The sequence below is a fragment of the Arachis ipaensis genome, chromosome B5, assembly GCF_059453495.1.
Source record: "Arachis ipaensis isolate K30076 ecotype BB chromosome B5, ASM5945349v1, whole genome shotgun sequence".
NCBI lineage: Eukaryota > Viridiplantae > Streptophyta > Magnoliopsida > Fabales > Fabaceae > Arachis > Arachis ipaensis.
In genome coordinates this window covers 36159239-36177639 of record NC_142440.1, presented here as the reverse complement: position 1 = coordinate 36177639, position 18401 = coordinate 36159239, and the positions used below count along the sequence as shown (strand labels likewise).

The 18401-nt window shown below is 39.7% G+C and overlaps 2 non-coding genes across 2 annotated transcripts; both read left to right on the top strand.

Moving 5' to 3' along the window:
- Positions 1-8292: 8292 nt before the first annotated feature.
- Positions 8293-8400, top strand: LOC148563849 (small nucleolar RNA R71). Its single transcript, XR_015884160.1, has one exon. It is a non-coding gene; the product is annotated as a small nucleolar RNA R71 (small nucleolar RNA).
- Positions 8401-17400: 9000 nt separating this feature from the next.
- LOC148563848 (small nucleolar RNA R71) lies at positions 17401-17508 on the top strand. Its single transcript, XR_015884158.1, has one exon. It is a non-coding gene; the product is annotated as a small nucleolar RNA R71 (small nucleolar RNA).
- The last annotated feature ends 893 nt before the right edge of the window (positions 17509-18401 follow it).

The window sequence follows — 18401 nt, the reverse complement described above, 5'->3', positions numbered from 1 at the left end:
GTATGGACAGATTACTACAAAAATATTTGAAAAGAAATGGAGCAATATCATATAGAAATATGGACTTGCTAAGAATGAATGGGTCCAGGACATTTATAATGACAAAATGAAGTGGGCTACCACATATTTGACAGAGCACTTCTTTGGCCGCATAAGAACTACATCACAGTGTAAGGAAATTCATTCATTATTGAAGAATTATGTTGATAGTAAAACCAGTCTCCTTGAATTCATGCATAAATTCAGTGAAGTACTAAGACATTACCGAAATAACCATCTTACTACTGACTTTGATACCTTTTATAAGTGTCATGTTTTGGCTACGTGCTTGAAAAGTTTTAAGAAACAAGCTACTGAAGTTTATACTAGAAATATTTTCAAACTTGTAAAAGATGAGATAGAAGCAGCAGGTGTCTTAAATGTGACTGAATGCCCAAACAATGGAGATATTGATGAGTGCAACACGAGTGAGTATTTTAATCAACAATTGACTATTTAAAGTATCTTATAATAAATACAAGGACCTATTTGCATGTGAGTGCAAGCTATTTGAGACTCGTGGATTACTATGCTCCCACATCTTTGGGGTTTTAAAGCATCACAATGTAAAGTACGCCCCTAGATCTCTTATCTTGAAAAGATGGACAAGAGATGGAAATAGTAGTTTTATATGCTCAATTGGAGAGCAAGACTCTGCTGATGATATAGTGCACACACTTAGATGCGGTGCAATGGCTTCAATTTGTTGGAAGCTTTGTGATATTTCTTCAAAAAATTCAGTCGACTATAGAAAAACCTCAAGTGAGTTACTTAAGCTAATTTCAAAGGTGCGTAAAAAAAAAGTGATGCACAAGCGAGTCTTTCCCCCACGTCAACGCTAATAGGTGATCTAGCTGTTGTGAAGTCATAAGGTGCTCCAAGGAAGGTTCTGAAAGGCTAAAAGAGGCGAAGATATGTACATTGTTAGTCAAGAAAAGGTATTTCATTAGGAATATCCATTACTTTTCAGTGAGGACTCACCTACTAAATACTCAAATACAGAAGATGAACTAATGATATTACGTTAATGCTTTTTTTTATTAGTTACTTTATTCTTATCTATTATTTTAGTGTCTTTTGTAGAACTATCAAATAATGCTATATTTTGAGCAATTTTTTCTTTTTTTGGCAAGTTGAGGAATGTGAGACTAGTAAACAGACTCATTCTCAGGACACAAAATCAGTTAAAAATTCATGGATGCACAATAACAACAATTTTAAAGTAAGCACTTGTCTATGTTATACCATGTATCAATTTTATCATCATTTCAATCCAAATTTGCAGTAGATTATTCGTCGACTTCTCTCACGTTTATTCATTGAAATTGTATGTTTTTATAATTTCTTTTTAATTGTACTTAAATGACTAAAGCATACTTTTTGAGGCCTTTAACTGATTAATTTATTTCACTTTTGACTCCATTCGATGCCTTATATGTATGTTCAAGTGTTTTAGGACCTATAGGACAAGGATGGTTTGGAAAAGTGAAGAAGAGGGCATGCAAAAGCAAGGAATCATGAAGATTTGAAGTTTGGGAGTTTTAGTAGTCTCGTGTATGTGAGATATCGCCACGTATGCATGATGTGAATTTTGGTAATCTCGCACACGCAGACCTCTGCTGCGTGTGCAGAACACCAAAAGTGTGCCTCATTAAAGGAACACGTGAGTGGCGATTTCTGGAGCTCTTTGGACCCATTTTCAAGCCCAAGCTGAAGCTAATTGACTGGGATATGGAAGGAGATGGACACTGGTGTACGAAATTGTGATGTCCAGGCTCGAACAATCCCTGGTAATGGCTCCAAAGCTTGGTGCTTTGATCTTAATTCATAATTGTCACAACTTCGATACAACTAACCAGCAAGTGCACTGGGTCGTCCAAGTAATACCTTACGTGAGTAAGGGTCGAATCCCACGGAGATTGTTGGTATGAAGCAAGCTATGGTCACCTTGCAAATCTCAGTCAGGCTGATTTAAACATGATACTTTATTAGATTAAAATAAACAATAAAAGGGATAGAGATACTTATGTAATTCATTGGTAGGAATTTCAGATAAGCGAATGGAGTTGCTTTCGTTCCTCTGAACCTCTGCTTTCCTGCTATCTTCATCCAATCAGTCTTACTCCTTTCCATGGCTGGCTGTATGCAAGGGCATCACCGTTGTCAGTGGCTACATCCCCTCCTCTCAGTGAATAATATGCTCACGCACCCTGTCACGGCACGGCTATTCATCTGTCGGTTCTCGATCATGCTGGAATAGGATTCACCCTCCTTTTGCGTCTGTCACTAACGCCCAGCACTCGCGAGTTTGAAGCTCATCACAGTCATTCAATCATTGAATCCTACTCAGAATACCACAGACAAGGTTTAGACCTTCCGGATTCTCTTGAATGCCGCCATCATTCTAGCTTACGCCACGAAGATTTTGGTTAGGAGATCTAAGAGATACTCATTCTAGCTTAATTCATGTAGAACAGAAGTGTTTGTCAGGCACGCGTTCATAGGGGAGATGGTGATGAGCGTCACACATAATCATCACCTTCATTACGTTCTTGGGTGCGAATGGATATCTTAGAAACGAAATAAGAAGAATTGAATAGAAAACAGTAGTACTTTGCATTAATCTTTGAGGAACAGCAGAGCTCCACACCTTAATCTATGGAGTGTAGAAACTCTACCGTTGAAAATACATAAGTGAAGGTCCAGGCATGGCCGAGATGGCCAGCCCCTCTGATCTAAGAACCAGGCGTCCAAAGATGCCTAATACAATAGTAAAAGGTCCTATTTATAATAAACTAGTCACTAGGGTTTACATGAGTAAGTAATTGATGCAAAAATCCACTTCCTGGGCCCACTTGGTGTGTGTTTGGGCTGAGCCTGAGTGTTGCACGTGCAGAGGCCATTTGTGGAGTTGAACGCCAGTTTCTGTGCCAGTTTGGGCGTTCAACTCTGGTTTTGGATCCTTTTCTGGCGCTAGACGCCAGATTTGGGCAGAAGGCTGGCGTTGAACGCCAGTTTACGTCGTCAATTCTTGGCCAAAGTATGGACTATTATATATTTCTGGAAAGCACTGGATGTCTACATTCCAACGCAATTAGAAGCGCGCCATTTTGAGTTATGTAGCTCCAGAAAATCCACTTTGAGTGCAGAGAGGTCAGAATCCAACAGCATCAGCAGTCCTTTTTCAACCTCTGAATCTGATTTCTGCTCAAGTCCCTCAATTTCAGCCAGAAAATACCTGAAATCACAGAAAAATACACAAACTCATAGTAAAGTCCAGAAATGTGAATTTAACATAAAAACTAATGAAAACATCCCTAAAAGTAACTAGATCCTACTAAAAACATACTAAAAACAATGTCAAAAAGCGTATAAATTATCCGCTCATCACAACACCAAACTTAAATTGTTGCTTGTCCCCAAGCAACTAAAAATCAAATAGGATAAAAAGAAGAGAATATACTATAAATTCCAAACTATCAATGAAACAGAGCTTCAATCATATGAGCGGGACTTATAGCTTTTTGCCTCTTGAATAGTTTTGGCATCTCACTCTATCCATTGAAGTTTGGAATGATTGGCATCTATAGGAATTTCAGATTTCGAATAGTGTTATTGACTCTCCTAGTTCAGTATGATGATTCTTGAACACAGCTTCTTTATGAGTCTTGGCCGTGGCCCTAAGCACTTTGTTTTCCAGTATTACCACCGGATACATAAATGCCACAGACACATAATTGGGTGAACCTTTTCAGATTGTGACTCAGCTTTGCTAAAGTCCCCAATTAGAGGTGTCCAGGGTTCTTAAGCACACTCTTTGTTTTTGCTTTGGACCTTGACTTTAACCGCTCAGTCTCAAGTTTTCACTTGACACCTACACGCCACAAGCACATGGTTAGGGACAGCTTGGTTTAGCCGCTTAGACCAGGATTTTATTCCTTTAGGCCCTCCTATCCACTGATGCTCAAAGCCTTGGGATCCTTTTTTTTATTTACCCTTGCCTTTTGGTTTTAAGGGTTATTGGCTTTTTGCTCTTGCCTCTTGGTTTTAAGAGCTTTTGGCTTTTTCTGCTTGCTTTTTCTTTTTCTTTCTATTTTTTTTCGCCTATTTTTTTTTTCTATTTTTTTTTCTGCAAGCTTTGTTCTTTGCTGCTTTTTCTTGCTTCAAGAATCATTTTTATGATTTTTCAGATTATCAAATAACATGTCTCCTAGTCATCATTCTTTCAAGAGCCAACATATTTAACATTCTTAAACAACAACTTCAAAAGACATATGCACTGTTCAAGCATTCATTCAGAAAACAAGAAGCATTGTCACCACATTAATATAATTAAACTAAGTTCAAGGATAAATTCGAAACTCATGTACTTCTTGTTCTTTTGAATTAAAACAGTTTTTTCATTTAAGAGAGGTGATGGATTCATAGGACATTTATAACTTCAAGACATAGTTACTAACTACTAATGATCATGTAATGAAGACACAAACATAGATAAGCACATAACATAGAAAACGAAAAACAGAGAAAGCAAGAACAAGGAATGAATCCACCTTAGTGATGGTGGCGTTTCCTTCTTGAGGAACCAATGATGTCCTTGAGTTCTTCTATGTCTCTTCCTTGTCTTTGTTGCTCCTCCCTCATTGCTTTTTGATCTTCTCTTATTTCATGAAGCATGATGGAGTGCTCTTGATGTTCCACCCTTAGTTGTCCCATATTGGAACTCAATTCTCCTAGGGAGGTGTTGATTTGCTCCCAATAGTTTTGTGGAGGAAAGTGCATTTGAGGCATTTCCGGAGTCTCATGGAAGTGAGCTTCTTGCGCCTCTTGAGCTCCATGACTGGGCTCTCTTGCTTGCTCTATCTTTTTCTTAGTGATGGGCTTGTCCTCTTTGATGAGGATATCTCCCTCTATGTCAATCCCAGCTGAATTGCATAGGTGGCAAATGAGGTGAGGAAAGGCTAACCTTGCCATGGTGGAGGACTTGTCAGCCACCTTGTAGAGTTCTTGAGGTATAATCTCATGAACTTCCACCTCTTCTCCAATTATGATGCTATGGATCATGATGGCCCGGTCTATAGTAACTTCAGACCGGTTGCTAGTGGGAATGATTGAGCATTGAATAAACTCCAACCATCCTCTAGCTATAGGCTTGAGGTCCAATCTTCTTAGTTGAACCGGCTTGCCTTTGGAGTCAATCTTCCATTGAGCTCCTTCTACACATATGTCCATAAGGACTTGGTCCAACCTTTGATCAAAGTTGACTCTCCTTGTGTAGGGGCGTGCGTTCTCTTCCATGTATGGCAAGTTGAACGCCAACCTCACATTCTCCGGACTAAAATCTAAGTATTTCCCCCGAACCATTGTAACATAGTTCTTTGGATCCGGGTTCTTACTTTGATCATGGTTCTTGGTGATCCATGCATTGGCATAGAACTCTTGAACCATTAAGATGCCGACTTGTTGGATGGGGTTTGTTAGAACTTCCCAACCTCTTCTTTGAATTTCATGTCGGATCTCCGGATACTCATTTCTTTTGAGTTTAAAAGGGATCTCAGGGATCACCTTCTTCTTGGCCACAACATCATAGAAGTGGTCTTGATGGGCTTTGGAAATGAACCTTTCCATCTCCCATGACTCGGATGTGGAAGCTTTTATCTTCCCTTTCCCTTTTCTAGAGGATTCTCCGGTCTTAGGTGCCCTCAATGGTAATGGAAAAACAAAAAAGCTATGCTTTTACCACACCAAACTTAGAATATTGCTCGCCCTCGAGCAATAAACAAAAGAATAGAAGAAGAAGAAGAAGAAATATGGAGAGGGAGAGGGAGAGGTGGTTTCGGCCAAGGAGAGTGTAGAGGGGTGTGTTGTGGGAATGTGGTGAAGAATGGAGGTCTTTATATAGGGAAGGGAGGGGGGGTATTGGTTCGGCCATATGGGTGGGTTTGGGTGGGAAATTGGTTTTGAATTTTGAAGGTAGGTGGAGTTTATGAGGTAGGTTTATGGGGAAGAGTGGATGGATGTGAGTGGTGAAGGTTTAGTGGGGGAGAGAGATTGAGGTGATTGGTGAAGGGTTTTTGGGAAGAGTGTTTATGGGGTTGTGTGAAAGAGAGTGGTGAGAAGAGGTGAGTGGAGGTAGGTGGGGATCCTGTGGGGTCCACAGATCCTGAGATGATCCTGTGGGGTCCACAGATCCTGAGGTGTCAAGGCATTTACATCCCTGCACCAATTTAGGCATGCAAAATGCCCTTGCACACAACTCTGGGCGTTCAGCGCCAGGTTGGTGCCCATTTTGGGCGTTCAACGCCCATTTGCTGCCATTTTTGGCGTTGAACGCCAGAACCATGCTTGTTCTGGGAGTTCAGCGCCAGAATGCTCCCATTCTGAGCGTTCAGCGCCAGAACTATGCTCTGTTCTGGCGTTTGAACGCCAGACAGATGCTCCTCCAGGGTGTGATTTTTCTTCTGCTGTTTTTGATTCCGTTTTTGATTTTTTTGTTTATTTTGTGACTCCACATGATCATGAACCTAAGAAAACATGAAAAACAATAAAAATAAGAATTAGATAAACATTGGGTTTCCTCCCAACAAGCGCTTCTTTAATGTCAATAGCTTGACAGTGGGCTCTCAGGGAGCCTCACAGATGTGCAGAGCTTTGTTGAGACTCTCCAACACCAAACTTAGAGTTTGACTGTGGGGGCTCTGGTTGACTCTGCTTGGAGAGAAGCTTTTCCTGCTTCCTCTCCATGGTTGCGGAGGGAGATCCTTGAGTTTTGAATACAAGGGAGTTCTCATTCCATTGAAGGACTATTTCACCTCTGTCAACATCAATCACAGCTCTTGCTGTGGCAAGGAAAGGTCTTCCTAGGATGATGGATTCATCCTCTTCCTTTCCAGTATCCAGGACTATGAAATCAGTAGGTATGTAAAGGCCCTCAACCTTTACTAATACATCTTCTACTTGTCCATAAGCCTGTTTTCTTGAGCTGTCTGCCATCTCTAGTGAGATTTTAGCAGCTTGCACCCCATAGATTCCCAGTTTCTCTATTACAGAGAGGGGCATGAGGTTTATCCCTGAACCAAGGTCACATAGAGCCTTAAAGATCATGGTGCCTAAGGTGCAGGGTATTATGAACTTTCCAGGATCCTGTCTCTTCTGAGGCAATGTCAGTTGATCCAGATCACTTAGTTCATTGATGAACAAGGGAGGTTCAACTTCCCAAGTATCAATGCCAAATAATTTGGCATTCAGCTTCATGATTGCACCAAGAAACTTGGCAGTTTGCTCTTCAGTAACATCCTCATTCTCTTCAGAAGAGGAATACTCAGCCGAGCTCATGAAGGGCATAAGGAGGTTCAATGGAATCTCTATGGTCTCTAGATGAGCCTCAGAGTCCTTTGGTTCCTCAGAGGGAAGCTCCTTATTGACCACTGGACGTCCCAGGAGGTCTTCCTCCTTGGGATTCACGTCCTCTCCTCTCCTCTCAGGTTCGGCCATGGCGCTTATGTCAATGGCCTTGCACTCTCCTTTTGGGTTCTCTTCTGTATTGCTTGGGAGAGTACTAGGAGGGATTTCAGTGATCCTTTTACTCAGCTGGCCCACTTGTGCTTCCAGATTTCTAATGGAAGACCTTGTTTCATTCATGAAACTTACAGTGGCCTTAGATAGATCAGAGACTAGATTTGCTAAATTAGAAGCATTTTGTTCAGAGTTCTCTGTCTGTTGCTGAGTTGATGATGGAAAAGGCTTGCTATTGCTAAACCTGTTTCTTCCACCATTATTAAAGCCTTGTTGGGGCTTTTGATCATTCCATGAGAAATATGGATGATTTCTCCATGTTGAGTTATAGGTGTTTCCATAAGGTTCACCTAAGTAATTTACCTCTGCTATTGCAGGGTTCTCAGGATCATAGGCTTCTTCTTCAGAAGATGCCTCTTGAGTACTGTTGGATGCAGCTTGCATTCCATGCAGACTCTGAGAGATCATATTGACTTGCTGAGTCAATATTTTATTCTGAGCCAATATGGCATTCAGAGTATCAACTTCAAGAACTCCCTTCTTCATAGGCGTCCCATTATTCACAGGATTCCTTTCAGAAGTGTACATGAACTGGTTATTAGCAACCATGTCAATGAGTTCTTGAGCTTCTGCAGGCGTTTTCTTTAGGTGAATGGATCCACCTGCAGAAGTATCCAATGACATCTTAGATAACTCAGACAGACCATCATAGAATATATCCAGGATGGTCCATTCTGAAAGCATGTCAGAAGGACACTTTTTGGTCAACTGTTTGTATCTTTCCCAAGCTTCATAGAGGGATTCACCTTCTTTCTGTCTGAAGGTTTGAACATCAGCTCTAAGCTTGCTCAGTTTTTGAGGAGGAAAGTACTTGGCTAAGAAAGCCGTGACCAGCTTATCCCAAGAGTTCAGGCTGTCTTTAGGTTGAGAATCCAACCATAATCTAGCTCTGTCTCTTACAGCAAAAGGGAAAAGCATGAGCCTGTAGACTTCAGGATCTACTCCATTAGTCTTAACAGTATCACATATCTGCAAGAATTCAGTTAAGAACTGAAAAGGATCTTCAGATGGAAGTCCATGAAACTTGCAGTTCTGCTGCATCAGAGAAACTAATTGAGGTTTCAGCTCAAAATTGTTTGCTCCAATGGCAGGAATGGAGATGCTTCTTCCATGTAAATTGGAATTAGGTGCAGTAAAGTCACCAAGCATCCTCCTTTCATTATTATTATTTTCAGCTGCCATCTCCTCTGCCTGTTCGAAAATTTCTGAAAGGTTATCTCTGGATTGTTGTATTTTAGCTTCTCTTAATTTTCTCTTCAGAGTCCTTTCAGGTTCTGGATCTGCTTCCACAAGAATGTTCTTATCCTTGCTCCTGCTCATATGACAAAGAAGAAGGCACAGAAAAATAATAATAATAATGGAAATCCTTTATACCACAGTATAGGGATCCCTTTGTAAGTAGAAGAAGAGGGGGAGATAAAGGATGTGATGTAAAGGAAGAAACACAACTGTACCAATGGAAGAGATGTGAGATGAGATGTTAGGATATGAATGAATAAATAGAATGAGATGAGGGAGGGATAATTTTCGAAAATTATTTTGAAAAAGAGTTAGTGATTTTTGAAAATAGTTTTTGAAAATTGTTAGTGTTTTTTTTTTCGAAAATTTTTTTAAATTAAAAATAAAATTAAAAATAATTAATTAATTAAAAAGAAATTTTGAAAAAAGGGGGAAGATATTTTCGAAAAATGAGAGAGAGAGAGTTAGTTAGGTGGTTTTGAAAAAGTTAAGAAACAAACAAAAAGTTAGTTAGTTAGTTGAAACAAATTTTGAAAAGATAGGAAGTTAGGAAGTTAGAAAAGATATTTTGAAATCAAATTTTGAAAAAGATAAGATAAGAAGATATTTTTGAAAAGATATGATAGAAATTAGTTTTGAAAAAGATTTAATTTTTAAAATCACAATTAATGACTTGATTCACAAGAAATCATAAGATATGATTCTAGAACTTAAAGTTTGAATCTTTCTTAACAAGCAAGTAACAAACTTGAAATTTTTTTGAATCAAAACATTAATTGTTATTGTTATTTTCGAAAATTTGGTATAAAAATAAGAAAAAGATTTTTGAAAAATATTTTTGAAATTTTCGAAAATAACTAAGAATTTTGAAAAAGATTTGATTTTTGAAAAAGATTTTGAAAAAGATAAGATTTTCAAATTGAAAATTTGATTTGACTCATGAGAAACAACTTGATTTTAAATTTTTTTGAAAAAGTCAACTCAAATTTTCGAATTTGATGAGAGAAAAAGGGAAAGATATATTTTTTTTATTTTTGAAATTTTTATGAAAAACATGAAAAATATGCAATGCATGAAATTTTTAGATCAAAACATGTGATGCATGCAAGAATGCTATGAATGTCAAGATGAACACCAAGAACACTTTGAATGTCAAGATGAACATCATAGACATAATTTTGAAAAATTTTTAATGCAAAGAAAACATGCAAGACACCAAACTTAGAATTCTTTAATGCTTACGCACTAAGAATTCAAGAATGCATATGATAAACATGAAAAGACACAAAACAAAAAATCATCAAGATCAAACAAGAAGACTTACCAAGAACAACTTGAAGATCATGAAGAACACTATGAATGCATGATATTTTCGAAAAATGCTAGATGCATATGCAAGTGACACCAAACTTATAACATGACTCAAGACTCAAATAAGAAACACAAAATATTTTTGATTTTTATGATTTTCTAATTTTTTTTGGATTTTTTTTTTCGAAAATAGTATGAAAAAGAAAAAATAAGGATTCCAAAATTTTTAATATGAATTCCAGGAATCTTGCCATGTTAGTCTAAAGCTTCAGTCCAGGAATTAGACATGGCTCACTAGCCAGCCAAGCTTTCAATGAAAGCTCCAGTCCAAAACACTAGACATGGCCAATGGCCAGCCAAGCTTCAGCAGGTGATCATGGATCCGCAGCGGGTGGATGAGCAACAACTAATTTGCTCTTGATAACAAATTGCAAGCCTCAGTCCAAATAAATTTAGACATGGCTTTACAGCCAGCCAGGCTTCACATGCTTCATGAAACACTAGAAATCATTCTTAAAAATTTTGGATAAATTTTTGAAAACAATTTTATTTTTTTCGAAAACAGATGAAAATTTTTTTGAAAATATTTTAGAAAATTTTTTGAAAAGAAAACAAAAAGAAAATTACCTAATCTGAGCAACAAGATGAGCCGTCAGTTGTCCAAACTCAAACAATCCCCGGCAACGGCGCCAAAAACTTGATGCACGAAATTGTGATGTCCAGGCTCGAACAATCCCTGGTAATGGCTCCAAAGCTTGGTGCTTTGATCTTAATTCATAATTGTCACAACTTCGATACAACTAACCAGCAAGTGCACTGTGTCGTCCAAGTAATACCTTACGTGAGTAAGGGTCGAATCCCACGGAGATTGTTGGTATGAAGCAAGCTATGGTCACCTTGCAAATCTCAGTCAGGCTGATTTAAACATGATACTTTATTAGATTAAAATAAACAATAAAAGGGATAGAGATACTTATGTAATTCATTGGTAGGAATTTCAGATAAGCGAATGGAGTTGCTTTCGTTCCTCTGAACCTCTGCTTTCCTGCTATCTTCATCCAATCAGTCTTACTCCTTTCTATGGCTGGCTGTATGCAAGGGCATCACCGTTGTCAGTGGCTACATCCCCTCCTCTCAGTGAATAATATGCTCACGCACCCTGTCACGGCACGGCTATTCATCTGTCGGTTCTCGATCATGCTGGAATAGGATTCACCCTCCTTTTGCGTCTGCCACTAACGCCCAGCACTCGCGAGTTTGAAGCTCGTCACAGTCATGCAATCATTGAATCCTACTCAGAATACCACAGACAAGGTTTAGACCTTCCGGATTCTCTTGAATGCCGCCATCATTCTAGCTTACGCCACGAAGATTCTAGTTAGGAGATCTAAGAGATACTCATTCTAGCTTAATTCATGTAGAACAGAAGTGTTTGTCAGGCACGCGTTCATAGGGGAGATGGTGATGAGCGTCACACATAATCATCACCTTCATTACGTTCTTGGGTGCGAATGGATATCTTAGAAACGAAATAAGAAGAATTGAATAGAAAACAGTAGTACTTTGCATTAATCTTTGAGGAACAGCAGAGCTCCACACCTTAATCTATGGAGTGTAGAAACTCTACCGTTGAAAATACATAAGTGAAGGTCCAGGCATGGCCGAGATGGCCAGCCCCTCTGATCTAAGAACCAGGCGTCCAAAGATGCCTAATACAATAGTGAAAGGTCCTATTTATAATAAACTAGTCACTAGGGTTTACATGAGTAAGTAATTGATGCAAAAATCCACTTCCTGGGCCCACTTGGTGTGTGTTTGGGCTGAGCCTGAGTGTTGCACGTGTAGAGGCCATTTGTGGAGTTGAACGCCAGTTTCTGTGCCAGTTTGGGCGTTCAACTCTGGTTTTGGATCCTTTTCTGGCGCTGGACGCCAGATTTGGGCAGAAGGCTGGCGTTGAACGCCAGTTTACGTCGTCAATTCATGGACAAAGTATGGACTATTATATATTGCTGGAAAGCCCTGGATGTCTACTTTCCAACGCAATTAGAAGCGCGCCATTTCGAGTTCTGTAGCTCCAGAAAATCCACTTTGAGTGCAGGGAGGTCAGAATCCAACAACATCAGCAGTCCTTTTTCAACCTCTGAATCTGATTTCTGCTCAAGTCCCTCAATTTTAGCCAGAAAATACCTGAAATCACAGAAAAACACACAAACTCATAGTAAAGTCCAAAAATGTGAATTTAACATAAAAACTAATGAAAACATCCCTAAAAGTAACTAGATCCTACTAAAAACATACTAAAAACAATGTCAAAAAGCGTATAAATTATCCGCTCATCACAACACCAAACTTAAATTGTTGCTTGTCCCCAAGCAACTAAAAATCAAATAGGATAAAAAGAAGAGAATATACTATAAATTCCAAACTATCAATGAAACAGAGCTTCAATCATATGAGCGGGACTTATAGCTTTTTGCCTCTTGAATAGTTTTGGCATCTCACTCTATCCATTGAAGTTTGGAATGATTGGCATCTATAGGAATTTCAGATTTCGAATAGTGTTATTGACTCTCCTAGTTCAGTATGATGATTCTTGAACACAGCTTCTTTATGAGTCTTGGCCGTGGCCCTAAGCACTTTGTTTTCCAGTATTACCACCGGATACATAAATGCCACAGACACATAATTGGGTGAACCTTTTCAGATTGTGACTCAGCTTTGCTAAAGTCCCCAATTAGAGGTGTCCAGGGTTCTTAAGCACACTCTTTGTTTTTGCTTTGGACCTTGACTTTAACCGCTCAGTCTCAAGTTTTCACTTGACACCTACACGCCACAAGCACATGGTTAGGGACAGCTTGGTTTAGCCGCTTAGACCAGGATTTTATTCCTTTAGGCCCTCCTATCCACTGATGCTCAAAGCCTTGGGATCCTTTTTTTTATTTACCCTTGCCTTTTGGTTTTAAGGGTTATTGGCTTTTTGCTCTTGCCTCTTGGTTTTAAGAGCTTTTGGCTTTTTCTGCTTGCTTTTTCTTTTTCTTTCTATTTTTTTTTCGCCTATTTTTTTTCTATTTTTTTTTTCTGCAAGCTTTGTTCTTTGCTGCTTTTTCTTGCTTCAAGAATCATTTTTATGATTTTTCAGATTATCAAATAACATGTCTCCTAGTCATCATTCTTTCAAGAGCCAATATATTTAACATTCTTAAACAACAACTTCAAAAGACATATGCACTGTTCAAGCATTCATTCAGAAAACAAGAAGCATTGTCACCACATTAATATAATTAAACTAAGTTCAAGGATAAATTCGAAACTCATGTACTTCTTGTTCTTTTGAATTAAAACAGTTTTTTCATTTAAGAGAGGTGATGGATTCATAGGACATTTATAACTTCAAGACATAGTTACTAACTACTAATGATCATGTAATGAAGACACAAACATAGATAAGCACATAACATAGAAACGAAAAACAGAGAAAGCAAGAACAAGGAATGAATCCACCTTAGTGATGGTGGCGTTTCCTTCTTGAGGAACCAATGATGTCCTTGAGCTCTTCTATGTCTCTTCCTTGTCTTTGTTGCTCCTCCCTCATTGCTTTTTGATCTTCTCTTATTTCATGAAGCATGATGGAGTGCTCTTGATGTTCCACCCTTAGTTGTCCCATATTGGAACTCAATTCTCCTAGGGAGGTGTTGATTTGCTCCCAATAGTTTTGTGGAGGAAAGTGCATTTGAGGCATTTCCGGAGTCTCATGGAAGTGAGCTTCTTGCGCCTCTTGAGCTCCATGACTGGGCTCTCTTGCTTGCTCCATCTTTTTCTTAGTGATGGGCTTGTCCTCTTTGATGAGGATATCTCCCTCTATGTCAATCCCAGCTGAATTGCATAGGTGGCAAATGAGGTGAGGAAAGGCTAACCTTGCCATGGTGGAGGACTTGTCAGCCACCTTGTAGAGTTCTTGAGGTATAATCTCATGAACTTCCACCTCTTCTCCAATTATGATGCTATGGATCATGATGGCCCGGTCTATAGTAACTTCAGACCGGTTGCTAGTGGGAATGATTGAGCATTGAATAAACTCCAACCATCCTCTAGCTATAGGCTTGAGGTCCAATCTTCTTAGTTGAACCGGCTTGCCTTTGGAGTCAATCTTCCATTGAGCTCCTTCTACACATATGTCCATAAGGACTTGGTCCAACCTTTGATCAAAGTTGACTCTCCTTGTGTAGGGGCGTGCGTTCTCTTCCATGTATGGCAAGTTGAACGCCAACCTCACATTCTTCGGACTAAAATCTAAGTATTTTCCCCGAACCATTGAAACATAGTTCTTTGGATCCGGGTTCTTACTTTGATCATGGTTCTTGGTGATCCATGCATTGGCATAGAACTCTTGAACCATTAAGATGCCGACTTGTTGGATGGGGTTTGTTAGAACTTCCCAACCTCTTCTTTGAATTTCATGTCGGATCTCCGGATACTCATTTCTTTTGAGTTTAAAAGAGATCTCAGGGATCACCTTCTTCTTGGCCACAACATCATAGAAGTGGTCTTGATGGGCTTTGGAAATGAACCTTTCCATCTCCCATGACTCGGATGTGGAAGCTTTTATCTTCCCTTTCCCTCTTCTAGAGGATTCTCCGGTCTTAGGTGCCATCAATGGTAATGGAAAAACAAAAAAGCTATGCTTTTACCACACCAAACTTAGAATATTGCTCGCCCTCGAGCAATAAACAAAAGAATAGAAGAAGAAGAAGAAGAAGAAATATGGAGAGGGAGAGGGAGAGGTGGTTTCGGCCAAGGAGAGTGTAGAGGGGTGTGTTGTGGGAATGTGGTGAAGAATGGAGGTCTTTATATAGGGAAGGGAGGGGGGGGGGTATTGGTTCGGCCATATGGGTGGGTTTGGGTGGGAAATTGGTTTTGAATTTTGAAGGTAGGTGGAGTTTATGAGGTAGGTTTATGGGGAAGAGTGGATGGATGTGAGTGGTGAAGGTTTAGTGGGGGAGAGAGATTGAGGTGATTGGTGAAGGGTTTTTGGGAAGAGTGTTTATGGGGTTGTGTGAAAGAGAGTGGTGAGAAGAGGTGAGTAGAGGTAGGTGGGGATCCTGTGGGGTCCACAGATCCTGAGATGATCCTGTGGGGTCCACAGATCCTGAGTGGATCCTGTGGGGTCCACAGATCCTGAGGTGTCAAGTCATTTACATCCCTGCACCAATTTAGGCATGCAAAATGCCCTTGCACACAACTCTGGGCGTTCAGCGCCAGGTTGGTGCCCATTTTGGGCGTTCAACGCCCATTTGCTGCCATTTCTGGCGTTGAACGCCAGAACCATGCTTGTTCTGGGAGTTCAGCGCCAGAATGCTCCCATTCTGAGCGTTCAGCGCCAGAACTATGCTCTGTTCTGGCGTTTGAACGCCAGACAGATGCTCCTCCAGGGTGTGATTTTTCTTCTGCTGTTTTTGATTCCGTTTTTGATTTTTTTGTTTATTTTGTGACTCCACATGATCATGAACCTAAGAAAACATGAAAAACAATAAAAATAAGAATTAGATAAACATTGGGTTGCCTCCCAACAAGCGCTTCTTTAATGTCAATAGCTTGACAGTGGGCTCTCAGGGAGCCTCACAGATGTGCAGAGCTTTGTTGAGACTCTCCAACACCAAACTTAGAGTTTGACTGTGGGGGCTCTGGTTGACTCTGCTTGGAGAGAAGCTTTTCCTGCTTCCTCTCCATGGTTGCAGAGGGAGATCCTTGAGTTTTGAATACAAGGGAGTTCTCATTCCATTGAAGGACTATTTCACCTCTGTCAACATCAATCACAGCTCTTGCTGTGGCAAGGAAAGGTCTTCCTAGGATGATGGATTCATCCTCTTCCTTTCCAGTATCCAGGACTATGAAATCAGTAGGTATGTAAAGGCCCTCAACCTTTACTAATACATCTTCTACTTGTCCATAAGCCTATTTTCTTGAGCTGTCTGCCATCTCTAGTGAGATTTTAGCAGCTTGCACCCCATAGATTCCCAGTTTCTCTATTACAGAGAGGGGCATGAGGTTTATCCCTGAACCAAGGTCACACAGAGCCTTAAAGATCATGGTGCCTAAGGTGCAGGGTATTATGAACTTTCCAGGATCCTGTCTCTTCTGAGGCAATGTCAGTTGATCCAGATCACTTAGTTCATTGATGAACAAGGGAGGTTCAACTTCCCAAGTATCAATGCCAAATAATTTGGCATTCAGCTTCATGATTGCACCAAGAAACTTGGCAGTTTGCTCTTCAGTAACATCCTCATTCTCTTCAGAAGAGGAATACTCAGCCGAGCTCATGAAGGGCATAAGGAGGTTCAATGGAATCTCTATGGTCTCTAGATGAGCCTCAGAGTCCTTTGGTTCCTCAGAGGGAAGCTCCTTATTGACCACTAGACGTCCCAGGAGGTCTTCCTCCTTGGGATTCACGTCCTCTCCTCTCCTCTCAGGTTCGGCCATGGCGCTTATGTCAATGGCCTTGCACTCTCCTTTTGGGTTCTCTTCTGTATTGCTTGGGAGAGTACTAGGAGGGATTTCAGTGATCCTTTTACTCAGCTGGCCCACTTGTGCTTCCAGATTTCTAATGGAAGACCTTGTTTCATTCATGAAACTTACAGTGGCCTTAGATAGATCAGAGACTAGATTTGCTAAATTAGAAGCATTTTGTTCAGAGTTCTCTGTCTGTTGCTGAGTTGATGATGGAAAAGGCTTGCTATTGCTAAACCTGTTTCTTCCACCATTATTAAAGCCTTGTTGGGGCTTTTGATCCTTCCATGAGAAATATGGATGATTTCTCCATGTTGAGTTATAGGTGTTTCCATAAGGTTCACCTAAGTAATTTACCTCTGCTATTGCAGGGTTCTCAGGATCATAGGCTTCTTCTTCAGAAGATGCCTCTTGAGTACTGTTGGATGCAGCTTGCATTCCATGCAGACTCTGAGAGATCATATTGACTTGCTGAGTCAATATTTTATTCTGAGCCAATATGGCATTCAGAGTATCAACTTCAAGAACTCCCTTCTTCATAGGCGTCCCATTATTCACAGGATTCCTTTCAGAAGTGTACATGAACTGGTTATTAGCAACCATGTCAATGAGTTCTTGAGCTTCTGCAGGCGTTTTCTTTAGGTGAATGGATCCACCTGCAGAAGTATCCAATGACATCTTAGATAACTCAGACATACCATCATAGAATATATCCAGGATGGTCCATTCTGAAAGCATGTCAGAAGGACACTTTTTGGTCAACTGTTTGTATCTTTCCCAAGCTTCATAGAGGGATTCACCTTCTTTCTGTCTGAAGGTTTGAACATCAGCTCTAAGCTTGCTCAGCTTTTGAGGAGGAAAGTACTTGGCTAAGAAAGCCGTGACCAGCTTATCCCAAGAGTTCAGGCTGTCTTTAGGTTGAGAATCCAACCATAATCTAGCTCTGTCTCTTACAGCAAAAGGGAAAAGCATGAGCCTGTAGACTTCAGGATCTACTCCATTAGTCTTAACAGTATCACATATCTGCAAGAATTCAGTTAAGAACTGAAAAGGATCTTCAGATGGAAGTCCATGAAACTTGCAGTTCTGCTGCATCAGAGAAACTAATTGAGGTTTCAGCTCAAAATTGTTTGCTCCAATGGCAGGAATGGAGATGCTTCTTCCATGTAAATTGGAATTAGGTGCAGTAAAGTCACCAAGCATCCTCCTTTCATTATTATTATTTTCAGCTGCCATCTCCTCTGCCTGTTCGAAAATTTCTGAAAGGTTATCTCTGGATTGTTGTATTTTAGCTTCTCTTAATTTTCTCTTCAGAGTCCTTTCAGGTTCTGGATCTGCTTCCACAAGAATGTTCTTATCCTTGCTCCTGCTCATATGACAAAGAAGAAGGCACAGAAAAATAATAATAATAATGAAAATCCTTTATACCACAGTATAGGGATCCCTTTGTAAGTAGAAGAAGAGGGGGAGATAAAGGATGTGATGTAAAGGAAGAAACACAACTGTACCAATGGAAGAGATGTGAGATGAGATGTTAGGATATGAATGAATAAATAGAATGAGATGAGGGAGGGATAATTTTCGAAAATTATTTTGAAAAAGAGTTAGTGATTTTTGAAAATAGTTTTTGAAAATTGTTAGTGTTTTTTTTTTTCGAAATTTTTTTTAAATTAAAAATAAAATTAAAAATAATTAATTAATTAAAAAGAAATTTTGAAAAAAGGGGGAAGATA